A 19,043-nucleotide genomic window follows, 5' to 3' on the forward strand; every position below is an offset into this window, starting at 1 on the left:
TGGTTACCAAATGGAATTCTAGAATAAAAAAGGTCATTATATTTCAAACTATGAAATCTGAACAAACTACCAGCTTTAGCTAATGTACTAACACTGCTTTATTAATTGTAACAAATGTACCATGTAATGTAAAAGGTTAATTATAGGGGAACTGTGTGTAAGAATATATGGGAATTCTGTACTACCTGCTCAATTTTTATGTAAATCTAAAACTATTTTAAAAAGTAAAATCTGTAAAAACACTAGTGATAACACCAATTGCTGACAAGGTTGTGGGTAAACTGGATCACTTCCATCACTGATATGAATGTAACATGGTACAGACACTCTGGAAAACAGTTTAGTATAGTATTTTAATAATGGAAAGAAGCAACTAGCCTACAACTCAGGAATTGCACTCTTGGGGATTTATCCTGGAGAAGTGAAAACCTGTGTTCAACACAAAAACCTATAGACAAAGATTTATAGCTGTTTTATTCGAAATAGCCAAAAGCTGGTAACAACCTAATGTCCTCCATTTGTGAATATTAATCAAGCTGTGACACACCTATACCATGGAATACCACTCAGCAATAAAAAGAAATGAATTATTGATACACGCATCAACTTCCATGAATCTCCAGAAAATTATGTTGAATAATAAAATTCAACCTCAAAAGGTTAAATACTGTATAATCCGCATTTCTATAACATTCTTGAAGTGAAAAATTATAGAAATGGAGAACAGATTACTGGTTGCCAAGAGTTAAGGTGGAGGTGAGGGTGGAAGGGAACTGTGGGTGGCTTGTTGTAAGGTCCTTGGGGTGATGGCAGTGTTCTATATCTTCAGTGTATCAACGTCAAAATCCAATCCTCCTTGTGATATTGCATTACGGTTTTGCAAGATGTAATCACGTGGAAAAACTGAGTAAAGGATACGCAGGATTTCTTTGTATTCCTACAACTGTATGTGAATCTAGAGTTATCTCAAAATAAAAAGCATCACTTGAAAAAATATATGGAAGAGTCTCCTCTCCTTCCCTCAAACTTTAAGCCTATAGGAACACAAAAATTGTATGAAGCTTTTCAGAAAATATTTTTTAGTGTATGAAGAGTGATAATTCATACTGCTTTTGAAAATAATTCATTAAACAGGCAATACTGTAAGATGTTAACTACTTTACAGTTGATTATCAAAGTCACAGCAAATCATAAACACAATTTTTCCCTGAAAACATGGCATTGTACCCTTTGACCCTGGTTTTCTGAGTGAGCAACCCTCAGAATACACATAAAGGTTAGAGTTGGAAGAGACTTAAAAGGTCGTCTAGATAAAATTTCTCATATAAGAGATAAGAAAATGGAAGCCAAAAGAGTTTAAATGGGGTGGCTAAAGTCACATGACTAATTGAGCCAGCTCTGTGTCTGAAGCCCCAGTCTCTTGGCTCCTAGGCTGTTGCTCTCACACTCATATTTCAAATTTTTTATGTCTCTCATAGATGGTTCATGTAAGAACCTTACAAATTTAACTGTGTTTTGTGAATCTGGTTTGCTTGTTGATCTAGGTAATTGTAGATCCATGGAAGAATTCCTTATTAATCATTTAAGGAAAAGGGACTGTGAAGTTCTTTAAATTTGCCTGTGCTTTGCTGAAAGTGCATACAATTATTAAAAGGACAAAGTTGGCATATTTGGGTTAATGGTGACAATCAAGCATAAATTGAACTGTATGGAGAATGGAAATGGGCATAGGAAACTCTAAGGTTGATTTTAAATACTGTTAAAATATCGGATAGAGCCAAGTGAGTAAAAATAACAACGCTAAAGGAAACATTATTTTACTGCTCTTCAAAAATGACTTCAGTGTTCTGCATACCATTAAATTTGGGATATATAAGTGTAACCCAAATATAACTTTGTTCTTTCTGTGACCTCTGGGGCCATTTCCATACCCAACTGCCACACTTAAAAAACCAAACTCCAAAAGCATTTCTTTGCAGAAATTCTAGTGAATCTGAAGACTTGGAAACATCCTCAAGAAACAGAATAAGAAATTTACGTAGCACCTAACATTGCACATGATCTCTTATCTTTGTTTGCTAGTACTCTTTTCCTGAAATTTCTGAACCCATCAGAGCTGCCAAATTTCTCTGTTTCTGATGTTGGATGTATGCTTTCTGTCTTTGTCTTTCTCTGAATTAACTGATCTCTCTGTCTCTCTCCCTCCTTCATTCCCTCTAGCATTCTTCCTTCATACTTAATCTCTCTTCTACTACCACCTCTTCTCTGCAAACCATCTGTTCCCTTTCCAAAGCTCACTTACTTTGCATATTTTTCTAATTCACAGGGTGCTTACATCTGGGTTTTGGGAGAACACAATTTTCCACCTGATAACCTAAGAAAAACTTGAGAATCAAATCAGTAATTGGTTGGCTGAAATAAAAGCACAACTATAGGATAGTAGAAATGTACATTGGCTTTGCTTTCTGGTTTACTGCATTTTTTCAATTGGAAACCAGATAAAGACTTATTGGATATTTATGCAGTGAAATCTGGTTTATAAGTTTATGGAAAATACTCAGAAAACAAACAAACATTTGGTCTTGCAAACATAGTAAAGGTCACTGAGACACAGCCTGAGCATCCCAAGTATAGAAAGTATATTTGGGTCTGGCGCGGTGGCTCACGCTTGTAATCCCAGCACTTTGGAAGGCCGAGGTGGGCGGATCACGAGGTCAGGAGATCGAGACCGTGGTGAAACCCCAAAAAATTAGCCGGGTGTGGTGGCGGGTGCCTGTAGTCCCAGCTACTCGGAGAGGCTGAGGCAGGAGAATGGCGTGAACCTGGGAGGTGGAGCTTGCAGTGAGCCGAGATGGCGCCACTGCACTCCAGCCTGGGCGACAGAGCAAGACTCCGTCTCAAAAAAAAAAAAAAAAAAAAAGAAAGTATATTTGGTTCTTACTTTCCATATTTTTCTATTATACTGTTTAGTAGAACCTCTACGCATATAATAGCATCATATTAAGAAACTCACCCCCCACCCTCAGCACAGTTACATCAGACCTTCAAGACGATGGGTAATTTGGCTCATGGGTGAATTGTTTTAGAACATAGCAAAGAAAATATTTTCAAGAAAACAAATCAATAAATAAATAGCTACCAAAATCAGACAAAGTATTCTGTAAATTCTAGAGGGCGTGCATACTGAAGGGAGCCTTACATAGGAATAGGAATGGGTCGTACTGGCTTCCACCATTTCTGACTATACACATTCCTGCCAGTCCTTCTCAATCTGATTTTCCTTTTCAAATGAAAGTAGCTGTGGCTCTTTCCTCATTTTGGTAATCATTGGGAGAAACAATTAAAGCATTATGGAGCACTGGAAAATGGCCAGTACAGGTACAGCTTATTAAAAGAAGTGGAGAGTGGAAGGATACAGTGTGGTCAAGTCATTGAAGCAGCTACATTGGGCAGATACATAGAAAATGGAATTTACAGTATTGATAGAAATGTATGCTTACTAATGCTTTCACTTGATTTTTTTATGTGATCTTGAGCATGGGAACATAAACCAAGCTCTTTCACTATATAATATTCATTTGAGTAATGTGAATACAGTTGATTCACAAGGATATGATCCTACTCAGCATACTTTGAATCAGAATGAGAAAATTATCTTCTAATATCCTACAATCCTCTCCAATACACGGTTCTTAACTTTCTGGGAGGTGACCTGTAGATTTATGCAGTATAGAGAAAGGGAGGCTAAATTTATTTTATTTTATTTTATTTTTTATTTTTATTTTTTCCAAGTCAGGTCTTTATTGAAAGTGGCAGGGGCCTCTCAATGTTCTATGAAAACTAACATATTAACCTCAGAATATTTCAGGAAACAAGTAAATTCAATTTTCTTAAAAAACAAAACATTCTGGATGACACAAGTGCTTATGAGCAGACACAGTACCTGATCCAACACCACAAGGCAAATCTATGGTCATCATGGGCCCTGGGAGGACAGTGGCCAGGACATTTCTCTGGGGGCTGCCCTGTTGCCTCTCCCCACCTCATGGGAGGAGGAGGCAGAGCTGCCCTGATAGTTGCTCTGCGCCTTGGTCTGAGCGGCCATAGGGCTGCGTGAGTCTGCAGAAGACCCAGGCATAGCTCATGAGGGCCACGCCAGCTGCTGGAGCCCCCGTAAGCTCTACTGCTGGGCCAGGAGAGGGAGGAGGGCAGTGGGCATATAGAACAGCGTCCCCGATGTGCAGAACAGCACACTGCAGGGGTGGAAGGAGATGGTGACCTGGTGACCTGGCATGTGAGGCCCACAGGATCTGATGTGTCCCTGCAGGCACGACACAGCACAGGGCACCTTCCAAGTCAGCACAGTTCTTATGGAGTTCAGAACAAAAACAAAAGACCTTCTGTCCCCTATCTGAACAGCAGCGCGCTTCAGCGGGTGGATGTCAGGTGGTTTCTGTTGTGTGAAAACCTCTGCACTCGCTCCACCAGGTGCACCATCAGCTTGTCTGAGATGCCGGGGCAGGACTCCTCGGCCAGGCTGAAGGCGTTCTCCAGCTCCTCCAGCGCACCCACGCTCCTGCCGCTCTGCTTGTGCTTCTCTTTGAGCTCCCCGAAGACGGGCCGGACAAGCGTGGACAGGCACTGGGATCTCGGCTGCCTCTTGACAGGCTCCACAGTCTTCTGTGAGCCGTGCAGGGCCGTCCCCTTGTGAAGCTTGCTGTGTGGACTCGGCCGGATGGTAGCGGGGAACGTCCAGATGGGGCCCTGCTCTCCGTCCTCCGCCTCGCCATCAATGTCAGAGTCCTCAGAGCTGGACTCCTCGCCATGCCCCTCTGACTTCCAGCGCTTATAGCGGTCGATGAGCTCCGTAAGGAAGGAGGTCTTCCTGGTGTAGCGTGTGATGAACTTGTGCTTCAGGACCTCCTTGGCTGTGGGCCGGAATCAGGGGTCCTTGTTGAGGCAGGCCAGGGAAGCTAAATTTAATTGGACACTAATGCATTCAGATAGTTTCAGCAGTCTCATTGTAATTATATAAATTATTTAAAATGTCATTGTTTATATAGTTTTTCTTCACAAGAAATATTAACATATTATTTTTGTATGTATGTGTACATGCATGTCTATACATGTATAGTTTTCCAACTTTCTTTTCATCAGAAAAAAACAATTATTTCTGGAGGGAAAAAAATTTTTAAAACTTATTTCCTCTTCATAGATGTTAAAGTTTGGCATGTGTAATAGGAGTATCTGAATTATTACTTATCCAATGCTCTGAACATATGATGGATTATTGAAAATAATCATACCTAAGAGAATTTCTCAAAATATACAATGTGAATTAATATTTAATGAACTTTGGGTTGTTAAATAATGACAATTGTTAGGGTTTCTTAATAATGTTGTGTTCCTTTTGGCCACATATTGATTTCAAATCTTCTGGCATGAAGGGAACTTTCTCGTCAAAGAATGAAACAGATAATCACTTATTAATGACACTTTTTTTTCAGTTTACTGAAATGTTTGAATAAATTCTACCCATAAACTTTTAATATTATATATGCCAGATACGCAGGAGAAAGTGTCCCAGAATAGACACATAGTTTTAGCCTAGAGAAGGGCTCAAACCCTGGAGTTTCAATTCTTTCATCAAAATGCATCGGAGGATATTAGAACTAATCTAACCATGTGGCATTTCCATACATTGAGTCTGGAGAGGTTTTTGTTTTTGTTCATTTCTGAAACTCTGTCTCATTCTTGGAATGCAAATATATCCAGAAGGCTTTAAAGAAACTGAATACTTAGCCCTTCCCTTCCTTTGACAAATTAATGATTAACTTGATATTTTTTAATTTGATCCATCTTTTCTGACTCAAATAATCAATGCTTAAATTAATTATGATTCCTATTCAACTATAACATATATATTTTTAAGTGAGTTGGTTTACTCTATGCATCTTAATATATATTTGGGTAAATTCTTCTTTAATTGTGCTAGTATATAGGTAACATAACATTTAACATTTTAATCATGTTTAAGTGTACAGTCCAGTGGCATTAAACACATTCCCATTGTTGTGCAGCCATCACAACCATCCATCTCCAGAACTTTTTTCATCTGAAACTTAAACTGCAACTGCATACTCATTGAACAATAATTTCCCATTCTCTCCTCTCCCTCAGCCCTTAGTAACTGTCATTCTATTTTTTATCTCCATGAATGTAACTACTGTAGGTCCATTATAAAAGTGAAATCATTCTGTTTTTGTCCTTTTGTAACTGGCTTTTTGCACTTAGCACAACGTCTTCAAGTTTCATTAATATTGTAGCATGTGTCAAATCAATTTCGTTTTTAAGACTGAGTAATATTCAGTATATTATATGATACATACATGACATTATATCATATAATATATATCATATAATATACTATATATGTATATAGTATATAATATATTATATGATATACTATGTGACATTCATATAATATATTGAATATTATATGTACATAAAACATTTTGTTTCTCTATTCACTGATGGATAGGACAAAGAAAAGAACGTCAATGCAGTATCGAGGGAATAAACAGAGACAGAGAGGAGAAAGAAGAGGGAAAGGAAGGAAGAATTGGGAGAGGAGGAGAGGTGGAATAAGAGATAAAAATAGAGACAGAGAAAGAGGGAAGCAGAAAGAGATAGAGATGGATATAGACGGATATAGACAGGGAGGCAGAAAGAGATAGAGGTGGATACATAAAGATACAGAAATACCTCCTATTTCTGTATCTGCTAATATGAACATTGAGTAAACAAACTTTGTTCGAGTCCCTGCTTTCAATTCTTCCAGGTATTAAGTATGTACAAAGAAGTGGAATTGCTGGATTATACACTTGATCTAAGCCAAAAGGCTGAGAAGTGATGAATTGCTGAATTATATAGTGATTTTTATTTTTTTGAGAAACTACTATACTGTTTTCCACTGCAGCAGCACCATTTTACATTCCCACTAGCAGTGCACAAGGGTTCCAATTTATTCACATGTTCACCAGCATTTGTTATTTTTTGTTGTTTTTGTTTTTGACAATAACATTCATATGGATGTGAAGTAGTAGCTTATTGGCAGTTTTGATTTCCATTTCCCTAATAATTAATGATATTGAGCATCTATTCATGAGCTTCTTAGTCATTGGTATATCTGGAGAGAAATGTCTATTCAAGTATTTGGCCATGTTTTAATTAAATTTGGTTATTGGTTGTTGAGTTGCAGGGGTTCTTTTCATATTTTGGATATTAACCCCTTCTCATATATGATTTGTAAATATTTTCCCCCATTCCATTGGGTTGCCTTTTCACTCCATTCATAGTGTATTGCAATTCACAAAAGTTTCAAATTTCGATGTAATCTAACTTGTCTACTTTTTCTTTTGATGCCTGACTGTTTGATGTTTTATCTAATAAATCATTTCCAAATTCAATGTCATCAAGATTTTTCTCCATGTTTTCTTCTAACACTTTTGTATTGTTAACTCAAATGTATAGGTCTTTGATCCAGTTTCAGTAGTTAAGGTAAAGGTCCAACTTCATTATTTAACATGTGGATATCCAGTTTTCCCAACACCATTTGTTGAAAAGACTGTCCTTTCTCTATTGAATAGTCTTGACACTCTTGCCAAAAATCATTTGACCATATACATGAATGTTTATTTCCAGGTTTTATATTCTATTGCACTAGTATGTATGTTTGTCTTTATGCAAGTACCATACTCTTTTGAATACTGTAGCATTTTAGTAAGTTTTGAAATCAAGTGTGAGAATTCCAACTTTCTTCCTCTTTTTCAAGATTGTTTTTGCTATTCAGGATTCCTTGACATTCCATATGAGTTTTAGGATGAATTTTTCCATTTCTACAGATAATGCTATTTGGGATTGTATTGATTCTGTAGACTATTTTGGATAGTATGGGTATCTTAACAATATTAAGTCTTTCAATCCATGCAAATGGGATATCTTTCTATTTATTTGTGTATTACTTAATTTATTTCAGGAACATTTTACAGTTTTCAGGGAACAAACATTTTCCCTTCTTAGTTTATTCTAACTATTTTTTTGTGATGTTATTGCAAATGGAATTATTTTCTTAATTTTCTTTTCAGAAAGTTCATTGTTAGTATATAGAAGTGTAATTGACGTTTGAGTGTTGATTTTATATTCTACAACTTTGCTAAATTTATTTATAGTCATAACAGTTTTTTGTAAAATCTTTAGGGTTTTCTACAGTTGTTCATGTTACCTGCAAACAGAGACAATTTCACTATTTCCTTTCCAATTTGGATGCCTTTTATTTCTTTTTCTTGCATAAATTTTTCTGGCTAGAACTTCCAGTACTATGTGAAAGAGAAGAAGCAAGAGGAAGGCTTCCTTGCCTTATTCCTTATCTTAGAGGAAAAGCTTTTCATCTTTCACCACTGAATATGACGTGAACTTCAGGTTTTAATATATGGTCTATATTATGTTAAAGTAGTTTCCTTTTATTCTTGGTTTGTTAACAGTTTTCATATTGAAAACATGACAAATTTTGTCAAGTGCTTTTTCTTCATCATGAGATGATCATGCTTATTTTTTCCTTCATTCTATTAATATGGTATATGATATTGATCAATTTTTATATGTTGAAACATCCTTGCATTCTTGGAATAAATCCCACTTGGTTATGTGTATAAGACTTTTAACTAACTGTTGAATTTTGTTTGCTAGTATTTTGTTGAGAAGTTTTGAATCGTATTCATCAGGGATATTGATCTGTAGTTTTATTTTCTTGAAGTGATTTTGTCTGGTTTGGGTATCAGAATAATGAGGGCATAATAAAATGAGTTTGGAAGTGTTCCTTTGTCTTTAGTTTTTTGGAAGAGTTTGAGGAGGATTAGTGTTATTTCTTCCTTGAGTGTTTAATAGAATTCACCGGTTAAGCCCTCCAGTCCCAGGTTTTTCTTTGTTGTGGGATTTTTTTGTTACTAGCTGATTTTATCTCCTTTCTAGATATGGGTCTAACTCAGATGTTCTTGTTTCTTCATGATTCAGTCTGGTTGGTTGCATGTTTCTAGGTATTTGTCCATTTTATCTAGGTTATCCAATTTGTTAACATACAATTGTTCATAGTAATCTCTTACATATTTTTATATCTCTAAAAGTTTTACTGATGTACCCTCTCATTTCTGATTTTAGATGGGTCTTCTTTTTTTCATCAATCAAGCTAAAGTTTTATCTATTTTGTTTATGATTTAAAGACTCAACACTTGGTTTCATTATTATTTTCTGTTCTTTGTTTATCTCTGCTTTCATCTTCATCATTTTCTTTCTTCTGCTAGCTTTAGGTACAGTATTGTATGAGTCTGTTCTCATGCTGCTATAAAGAACTGCCCAAGACTGGGTAATTTATAAAAGAAAATGGCTTAGTTGACTCATAGTTCAGCATAACTGGGGAAGCTTCAGGAAATGTACAATTGTGGCAGATGGGGAAGCAAACACATCCTTCTTCACATTGCAGCAGAAAGGAGAAGTGCAGAGCAAAGTAGGGGGAGCCTCTTATAAAACCATCAGATCTCATGAGAACTGACTCACTATCATGAGAACAGCATAGAGGAACCACCCCCATGATCTAATCACCTCACACAAGGTCCCTCCCCCAACACGTGGGGATTACAATTCAAGATTAGATTTTAAGTGGGGACAAAGCAAAATAATATTATTCTACTCCTGGCCCCCTCCAAATTTTATGTCTCACATTTCAAAACACCAATTTTTTTTTGGAAAGGGGGAGCCTTTCCAAAACTCCCCCCAATCTTAACTCATTCTAGCATTAACTCAAAAGTCCATGTCCAAAGTCTCATCTGAGACAGGGTAAGTCCCTTCTGCCTGTGCGCCTCTAAAATCAAAAGTAACTTAGTTACTTCCTATACACAATGGGGATACAGGCATTGGGTAAATACACCCATTCCAAATAGGTGATATTGGCCAAAACAATGGAGCTACAGGCTGTTAGGGACAAACCGCCCCAAAAAGCTTCTTAGTACTGACGACATCCTACCCCAAACCTCCCTGTGCCACCCCTCTCCTTCCTCCAAGCCTTTTCACATTTCTAAATCCCCTTATCTACGTGCCATGGTGGAGCCAGCAGACTTCACTTATCAGACCTTGCTGTGACAAGCAGACCCCAATTACAAACCATCCAGGCCACACGGTGGGAGCTCGTGGGAAGCATAAACAGACTTTATCCACACTATCTGGTACCATAAATGTCACAAGGTGATATGTGGCAGAATTAACCAGAAAACAACCCCAATATGTAGCCATACCAAAGGACTCCCTCAAACTCCCTGCCCCAATATAAACCCCTCATTCCGTAAGCTTGGGGCTGCTTTCCTTGACTGTTAAGGGGGCAGCCAGCAGGTTGAATAAAGGCTTGCCTGAACTTGGATCTCTCTTTTCCTTTCTCTTGGCTGACCTTACACAGGCCCCATGAAGGTCAGAAATCCAAGGCATCATTAAACCTTAAAGTTCCAAAATGATCTCCTTTGACTCCATGTCTCACATCCAGGTCACACTGATACAAGAGGTGGGCTCCCATGGCCTTGGACAGCTACAGGCCTGTGGCTTTACAGGGTACAGCCCCACTTACATCTGCTTTCACAGGCTGGCATTGTCTGTGGCTTTTCCAGGCACATGGTTCAAGCTGTTGGTGGATCTACCATTCTGGGGTCTGGAGGATGGTGGCCCTCTTCTCACAGCTCCACTAGGCAGCGCTCCAGTCGGGGCTCTGTGCTGGGGCTCCTCTGACCCTACATTTCCCTTCTGCACTGCCCCAGCAGGGAGTTCCACCCCTACAGCAGACTTCTGCCTAGACACCAGACATTTCCATACATCCTCTGAAATCTAGGTGGAGGTTCCCAAACTGCCATTATTTTATTCTGTGCACCCACAGGACCAACACTACTGGAAGCGTCCAAGGCTTGGGGCTTGCACCCTCTGAAGCAACAGCCTGAACTGTATGTTGGCCCCTTTTAGCCATGGCTGGAGCTGAAGCAGCTGGGATGCAGAGTACGATGTCCCCAGGCTGCATAGAGCAGGAGTCCCTGGGCCCAGCCTACAAAACCACTTTTTTCCTCCTAGGCCTCAGGGCCACAAAGGTCTCTGACATGCCCTGGAGACATTTTCTCCATTGTCTTGGTGATTAACACTGTGAGTTAACTTATGTAAATTTCTGCAACTGGCTTGAATTTCCCCCCCAAAAATGGGTTTTTCTTTTCTATTGCATTGTCAGTCTCCAAATTTTCCAAACTTTTATGCTCTGTTTCCCTTTTAAACATAAGTTTCCATTTCAGATCATCTGTCTCAAGTTCAAAGTTCCACAGATCTCTAGGGCAGGGACAAAATGCTGCCAGTCTCTTTGCTAAAGAACAGCAAGTGTGACTTTTACTTCAGTTCCCAACAGGTTCTTCATCTCCATCTGAGACCACCTCAGCCTGGTCTTCCCTCTCCCTGTCACTGCCAATATTTTGGTCAAAGCCGTTCAACAAGTCCCTAGGAAGCTGCAAACTTTCCCAGATCTGTCTGTCTTCTGAGCCTTCCATGTCTCTGGGAAGTTCCAAACTTTTCCACATTTTCCTCTCTTCTGAGCCCTCCAAACTGTTCAAAAATCTGCCTGTTAACCAGTTTTAAAGTTGCTCCCACATTTTCAGTTACCTTTAGAGCAGTGCCCCACTCTCTGCAGTACTAATTTACTGTATTAGCCCACTCTCATGCTGCTATAAAGAACTGCCCAAGACTGAGTAATTTATAAAGGAAAGAAGTTTAATTGACTCACGGTTCAGCATGGCTGGGGAGGCCTCAGGAAACTTACAATCATGGCAGACGGGGAAGCAAACATGTTCTTCACATGGTGGCAGGTAAGAGAAGTGCAGAGTGAAGCGGTTGAAAAGCCACTTATAAAACCATCAGATCTCATGAGAACTCAGTCACTATCACAAGAACAGCATAGAGGAACAATTCCTATGATCTAATCACCTCCCATGAGGTCCCTCCCCCAACACGTCAGGATTACAGTTTAGATTACAATTTAAGATGAGATTTTGGGTGGGGACACAGCCAAACCATGTCGTGTTTTCTTTTTTAGTTCCTAAATGTGTCAAGTTAGGCTGTTGATTTGAGATATTTCTTCTTTCTTAATATAAGTATTTATACACATAAATTTCTTTTACTGCTTTTGCTGCATCCCCTACATTTTGGTATATTGTGTTTTCATTTTCATTTGTTTTGATATATTTTCTAATTTCCCATTCCTTCTTTGACCCATTGGTTTTTTTGTTTGTTTGTTTTTTTTGTTTTTTTTTTTTGTTGTTGTTGTTGTTCTGTTTTGTTTTGTTTTGTTTTTGAGATGGTCTTTCTCTGTCCCCCAGGCTGGAGTGCAGTGGCGCAATCTCGGCTCCCTGCAAGCTCCGCCTCCCAGGTTCACGCCATTCTCCTGCCTCAGCCTCCCGAGTAGCTGGGACTACAGGCGCCTGCCAACACGCCTGGCAAATTTTTTGTATTTTTAGTAGAGACGGGGTTTCACCACGGTCTCGATCTCCTGACCTCGTGATCCGCCCGCCTCGGCCTTCCAAAGTGCTGGGATTACAGGCTTGAGCCACCGCACCTGGCCTCTACCCATTGGTTTTTAAGAAATGTGTTTAATTTCCCACATTTGTAGATTTTCCAGTTTTTCTTCTGTGACTGATTTATACTCATTCTGTTTTGGTCTCAAAAGATACTTTGTAAAATTTTAATCTTTTGAAATTTATTAACAATTGTTTGATCACCTAATATATAGTCTATCCTAGATAGTGTTCCTTGCACACTTGAGAAAAATGTGTATTCTTCTGTTGTGTAAAACGTTCTGTATGTCTGTTACATTAAATTAGTACTGTTGTTCAAATCCTCTATTTCCTTATCAACTTTTGTCTGATCATTCTATAGATTATTGAAAGTATGGAAGTCTCCTACTATTATTAGAGCTATTTCTCCTTTCATATCTGTAAATATTTGTTTGCTTTATACTATTATGTATTTTCAAGGGTATGGATGGAATTGTATTTATGCCTTTAAACACCATGAAGCAGGATCAGAAAATTCAGTCACATCTATGGTGACCATGTAGATATCTCACTCAGATGTCCCTTCAAGCAATCTGCTATAGGGAACATAGTTGACTGACAGCCCCAGCTGCTGTTCCTTTGGATCTACCATTGTACACAGTCAGAGAACACAGTTCTTTGTGCTGTTCCCAGCCAATAACTGAGCATGGCCAGAATCCTGGAGCTGAGTTATTCTTGTCCAATGTGGAACACCTTCAGTGGGCAACTTTTGCTTGGAAATTCCCTTTGTCTTGACTAAGGCTTTATCAGAAGCATGCTATGATCAGAAACCTTTCCTTCCCAATTCTCCTTCTTTCTGACTCTCCTTTCATAGATATCTGACCAACATCACAGTCTGAAGGTTTTCTGTGCCCACTTCTGCTCTAACTTTATCCTTTACAGATGTTTCACTCAATAAATCTCCTGTGCTAGAATTCTTACAGTCTTCTCAGAGGACTTGAACTGATGCAACACCTCACTCACAAGTGGAAAAAAAATAGCAGCTTTTCTAGGACTCATGTATTCTTCCTTAAAAGTCCTTGACTCTCATTTCCCACCACATTAGAAGAAAATTCAAGTCTCTTCCATTTTGAAAATTCATTTTTTTTAAAATTGAAGTCCCCACTGGGCGTATTTAGATAATATCTTATAGAAGATTCTGCTTTTCTAGGTAAAAAAAAAAAAAAAAAAAAACTCATAGCGTTTTTCTTCTCTCAAATGGTATTGCCTGTATGTGTGAGGACTCTGCTTGTTTTTGTGGAGGTAATGATAATGGTAGCAGTAGTGGTAATTGTAGTGGTCTTTTTTTTTCTTTATACTTTAAGTTTTGGGGTACATGTTCACAACATGCAGGTTTGTTACATATGTATAAATATGCCATGTTGGTGTGCTGCACCCATTAACTCGTCATTTAGCATTAGGTATATCTCCTAATGCTATCCCTCCCCGCTTCCCCCCACCCCACAACAGACTTTGGTGTGTGACCTTCCCCTTCCGGATTCCATGTGTTCTCCATGTTCAATTCCCACCTATGAGTGAGAACATGCGGTGTTTGGTTTTTTGCCCTTGTGATAGTTTGCTGAGAATTGTGGCTTCCAGCTTCATCCATGTCCCCGCAAAGGACATGAACTCATCATTTTTTATGGCTGCATAGTATTCCATGGTGTATATGTGCCACATTTTCTTAATCCAGTCTATTGTTGTTGGACATTTGGGTTGGTTCCAAGTCTTTGCTATTGTGAATAGTGCTGCAATAAACAAACATGTGAATGTGTCTTTATAGCAGCATGATTTATAATCCTTTGGGTATATACCCAGTAATGGGATGGCTGGGTCAAATGGTATTTCTAGTTCTAGATCCCTGAGGAATCAACACACCAACTTCCACAATGGCTGAACTAGTTTACAGTCCCACCAACAGTGTAAAAGTGTTCCTATTTCTCCACATCCTCTCCAGCACCTGTTGTTTCCTGACTTTTTAATGATGGCCATTCTAACTGGTGTGAGATGCTATCTCATTGTGGTTTTGATTTGCATTTCTCTGATGGCCAGTGAAGATGAGCATTTTTTCCTGTGTCTTTTGGCTGCATAAATGTCTTCTTTTGAGAAGAGTCTGTTCATATCCTTCACCCACATTCGATGGGGTTGTTTTTTTCTTGTAAATTTGTTTGAGTTCATTGTAGATTCTGGATATTAGCCCTTTGTCAGATGAGGAGGTTGCAAAAATTTTCTCCCATTTTGTATGTTGCCTGTTCACTCTGATCGTGGTTTCTTTTGCTGTGCAGAAGCTCTTTAGTTTAATTAGATCCCATTTGTCAATTTTGGCTTTTGTTACCATTGCTTTTGGTGTTTTAGACATGAAGTCTTTGCCCATGCCTATGTCCTGAATGGTATTGCCTAGGTTTTCTTCTAGGGTTTTTATGGTTTTAGGTCTAACATGTAAGTCTTTAATCCATCTTGAATTAATTTTTGTATAAGGAAGGGATCCAGTTTCAGCTTTCTACATATGGCTAGCCAGTTTTCCCAGCACCATTTATTAAATAGGGAATCCTTTCCCCATTGCTTGTTTTTATCAGATTTGTCAAAGATCAGATAGTTGTAGATATATGGCATTATTTCTGAGGGCTCTGTTCTGTTCCATTGGTCTATATCTCTGTTTTGGTACTAGTACCATGCTGTTTTGGATACTGTAGCCTTGTAGTATAGTTTGAAGTCAGGTAGCGTGATGCCTCCAGCTTTGTTCTTTTGGCTTAGGATTGACTTGGCAATGCAGGCTCTTTTTTGGTTCCATATGAACTTTAAAGTAGTTTTTTCTGATTCTGTGAAGACAGTCATTGGTAGTTTGATGGGGATGGCATTGAATCTATAAATTACCTTGGGCAGTATGGCCATTTTCACAATGTTGATTCTTCCTATCCATGAGCATGGAATGTTCTTCCATTTGTTTGTATCCTCTTTTATTTCATTGAACAGTGGTTTGTAATTCTCCTTGAAGAGGTCCTTCATATCCCTTGTAAGTTGGATTCCTAGGTATTTTATTCTCTTTGAAGCAATTGTGAATGGGAGTTCACTCGTGATTTGGCTATCTGTTTGTCTGTTATTGGTGTATAAGAATGCTTGTGATTTTTGAACATTGATTTTGTATCCTGAGACTTTGCTGAAGTTGCCTATCAGCATAAAGAGATTTTGGGCTGAGACAGTGGGGTTTTCTAGATATACAATTATGTCATGTGCAAACAGGGACAATTTGACTTCCTCTTTTCCTAATTGAATACCCTTTATTTCCTTCTCCTGCCTGATTGCCCTGGCCAGAACTTCCAACACTATGTTGAATAGGAGTGGTGAGAGAGGGCATCCCTGTCTTGTGCCAGTTTTCAAAGGGAATGCTTCCAGTTTTTGCCCATTCAGTATGATATTGGCTGTGAGTTTGTCATAGATAGCTCTTATTATTTTGGAATATGTCCCATCAATACTTAATTTATTGAGAGTTTTTAGCCTGAAGCGTTGTTGAATTTTGTCAAAGGCCTTTTCTGCAGCTATTGAGATAATGATTGGTTTTTGTCTTTGGTTCTGTTTATATGCTGGATTACGTTTATTGATTTGCATATGTTGAACCAGCCTTGCATCCCAAGGTTGAAGCCCACTTGATCATGGTGGATAAGGTTTTTGATGTGGTTCTGGATTTGGTTTGCCAGTATTTTATTGAAGATTTTTGCATCGTTGTTCATCAGGGATATTGGTCTAAAATTCTCTTTTTTTGTTGTGTCTCTGCCAGGCTTTGGTATCAGGATGATGCTGGCCTCATAAAATGAGTTAGGGAGGATTCCCTCTTTTTCTATTGATTGGAATAGTTTCAGAAGGAATAGTACCCTCTCCTCCTGGTACCTCTGGTAGTATTCGGCTGTGAATCCATCCGGTCCTGGACATTTTTTGGTTGGGAAGCCATTAATTATTGCCACAATTTCAGAGTCTGTTATTGGTCTATTCAGAGATTCAACTTCTTCCCAGTTTAGTCTTGGGAGGGTGTATGTGTCGAGGAATTTATCCAGTTCTTCTAGATTTTCTAGTTTATTTGCATAGAGGTGTTTATAGTATCCTCTGATGGTAGTTTGTATTTCTGTGGGATTGGTGGTGATATCCCCTTTATCATTTTTTATTGCATCTGTTTGATTCTTCTCTCTTTCCTTCTTTATTAGTCTTGCTAGCAGTCTATCAGTTTTGTTGATCTTTTCAAAAAACAAGCTCCTGAATTCATTGATTTTTTGAAGGGTTTTTTGTGTCTCTATTTCCTTCAGTTCTGCTCTGATCTTAGTTTTTTCTTGCCTTCTGCTCGCTTTTGAATGTGTTTGCTCTTACTTCTCTAGTTCTTTTAATTGTGATGTTAGGGTGTCCATTTTAGATCTTTCCTGCTTTCTGTTGTGGACATTTAGTGCTATAAATTTCCCTCTACACACTACTTTAAATGTGTCCCAGAGATTCTGGTATGTTGTGTCTTTGTTCTCGTTGATTTCAAAGAACATCTTTATTTCTGCCTTCATTTCGTTATGTACCCAGTAGTCATTCAGGAGCAGGTTGTTCGGTTTCCATGTAGCTGAGTGGTTTTGAATGAGTTTCTTAATCCTGAGTTCTAGTTTGATTGTACTGTGATCTGAGAGACAGTTTGTTATAATTTCTGCTCTTTTACATTTGCTGAAGAGAGCTTTACTTCCAACTGTGTGGTCAGTTTTGGAATAGGTGTGGTGTGGTGCTGAGAAGAACGTATATTCTGTTGATTTGGGGTGGAGAGTTCTGCAGATGTCTATTATGTCTGCTTGATTTCACCTCGGTTTTTGTCATCTAGTTTTGACTCTCATTCATTCTCAGCACAAGGTGTCTCCTCTATGCCACCCTATAAGTTTACTCTGCCCAACATGTTCCCTCCTCTGACCAGTTTGCCCATCAGCCTGCAGTTACTTCTGAATCTGCTCAAAGAGAAGCTCAAGAAAGTTCCCCTTTAAGGTCTCTATCTTTCCAACTTTTGTGAGATGCTGACTTTATTGGTTGTAGTTGTGGTCGAAATTGTTGGATTCTAAAGTGGCCTCTTCTTAGTGTCCCAAATAGGAAACATGAGGACAAAAAGTATCTTCTATTCTGGAACAAAGCTTGGAGAAGCAAAGTTTTACACATTAACTCATTTTGCACTGCTAATCTCTCTCCTCCTTTCTCCTCTGCTCACAATTAACTCAGGGTCGTAAAGAGAAGACTTTTCCTTCTCCTCATCTGTACCTATTTTATCTAAAACTCTAAGGTGTCAACTGCTACAACTGTCCCTTAAAATGGAGTTAAAGTGATTTATAGAATCCTTACTCAATATAAGAGTTTTGCATAAAACGTATTGTTTTATTGATAAGTTAAATTTTTTGAATATCAGAAACTGGATATTACTTAATGGTAATATTTGAATTCTTTCTGTAATTTATCCTAATCTGTCCCCAGCCATGGAATATCTCATGGAGCCTGGAATGAAGGTTGTATATATAAAGTAAAAGAAGTAAGAAACTTTTTTCCCAAACATTTGGCATAGGTTTCTGTAAGCAAGCTAGCCAAGAGACAGCTTAGTAACAACCGTATGAGTGGTTAAGTGTGCATGCAGATGTGTGTGTCAGGCCCTTTTTCTAGGGTGAGGCTCAAGCATCAAATTTATTTTAAAAGCCCCATAGTTAATTTTGTGTGTGGCCAAGATGGAGAGGCACTGTTGTATGCGCGCATAAATAAATAGAATATTGATGCTTAAAAGGTAGTGCACTATCAGTTAGTTTTTAAGGGTCTTCCAAGCTTATATTTAAAGTTCTTTTACCTACTAAGACAGCTCTTAATTTTATTCACATGAATAAGTGATAAACCAAATGCCTTTATTTAAACATTATCAAAATCTAGCATCAGGTTGCATAACAGAGACAGCCTTATCCAATGTGGCTGAAAGGAGAGTGGCTTAGAAGCTTTCACAATTCCCAAACTTCTTAAAGATTTGAAGGCACATGAATCAGAATAGAACCTACATGCCTAGTAAAAATTCTCATTATTAAATATTATCAGTCTGAATTAAAAGTCTGAAATTCTCCTGTTTCTTCGTTATCCAATAGCAGTAGCCTCCTAGTGAGTGCAGACACTTTATTGGTTTTGACAAAATATATTTAATATTACACTCAAAATATTCAACTGCATGAGTGAAATTTTTGTATTGCAAACATTCTTTTATAAAGACCACAGAAAATAAGAGGGAAATGGACATCCCATAGAAGCGCTGAGGCCAAGGACTGAGAACTTGGACAAATCCCACTGTCAATCTATGTCCAGGAGTGACTGGACAACATATGCAAGGCAGCAGCACTGGCACTGCCAATA

The 19,043-nt window shown here is 38.4% G+C and overlaps 1 pseudogene; it reads right to left on the reverse strand.

Moving 5' to 3' along the window:
• Positions 1-3,792: 3,792 nt before the first annotated feature.
• The window catches only part of LOC116476721 (serine/threonine-protein kinase 25-like), a 25,009-nt pseudogene continuing 9,758 nt past the window's right edge, over positions 3,793-19,043 (reverse strand).

Source organism: Hylobates moloch, unplaced genomic scaffold (assembly GCF_009828535.3).
Source record: "Hylobates moloch isolate HMO894 unplaced genomic scaffold, HMol_V3 SCAFFOLD_2, whole genome shotgun sequence".
In the NCBI taxonomy this organism is placed as follows: domain Eukaryota; kingdom Metazoa; phylum Chordata; class Mammalia; order Primates; family Hylobatidae; genus Hylobates; species Hylobates moloch.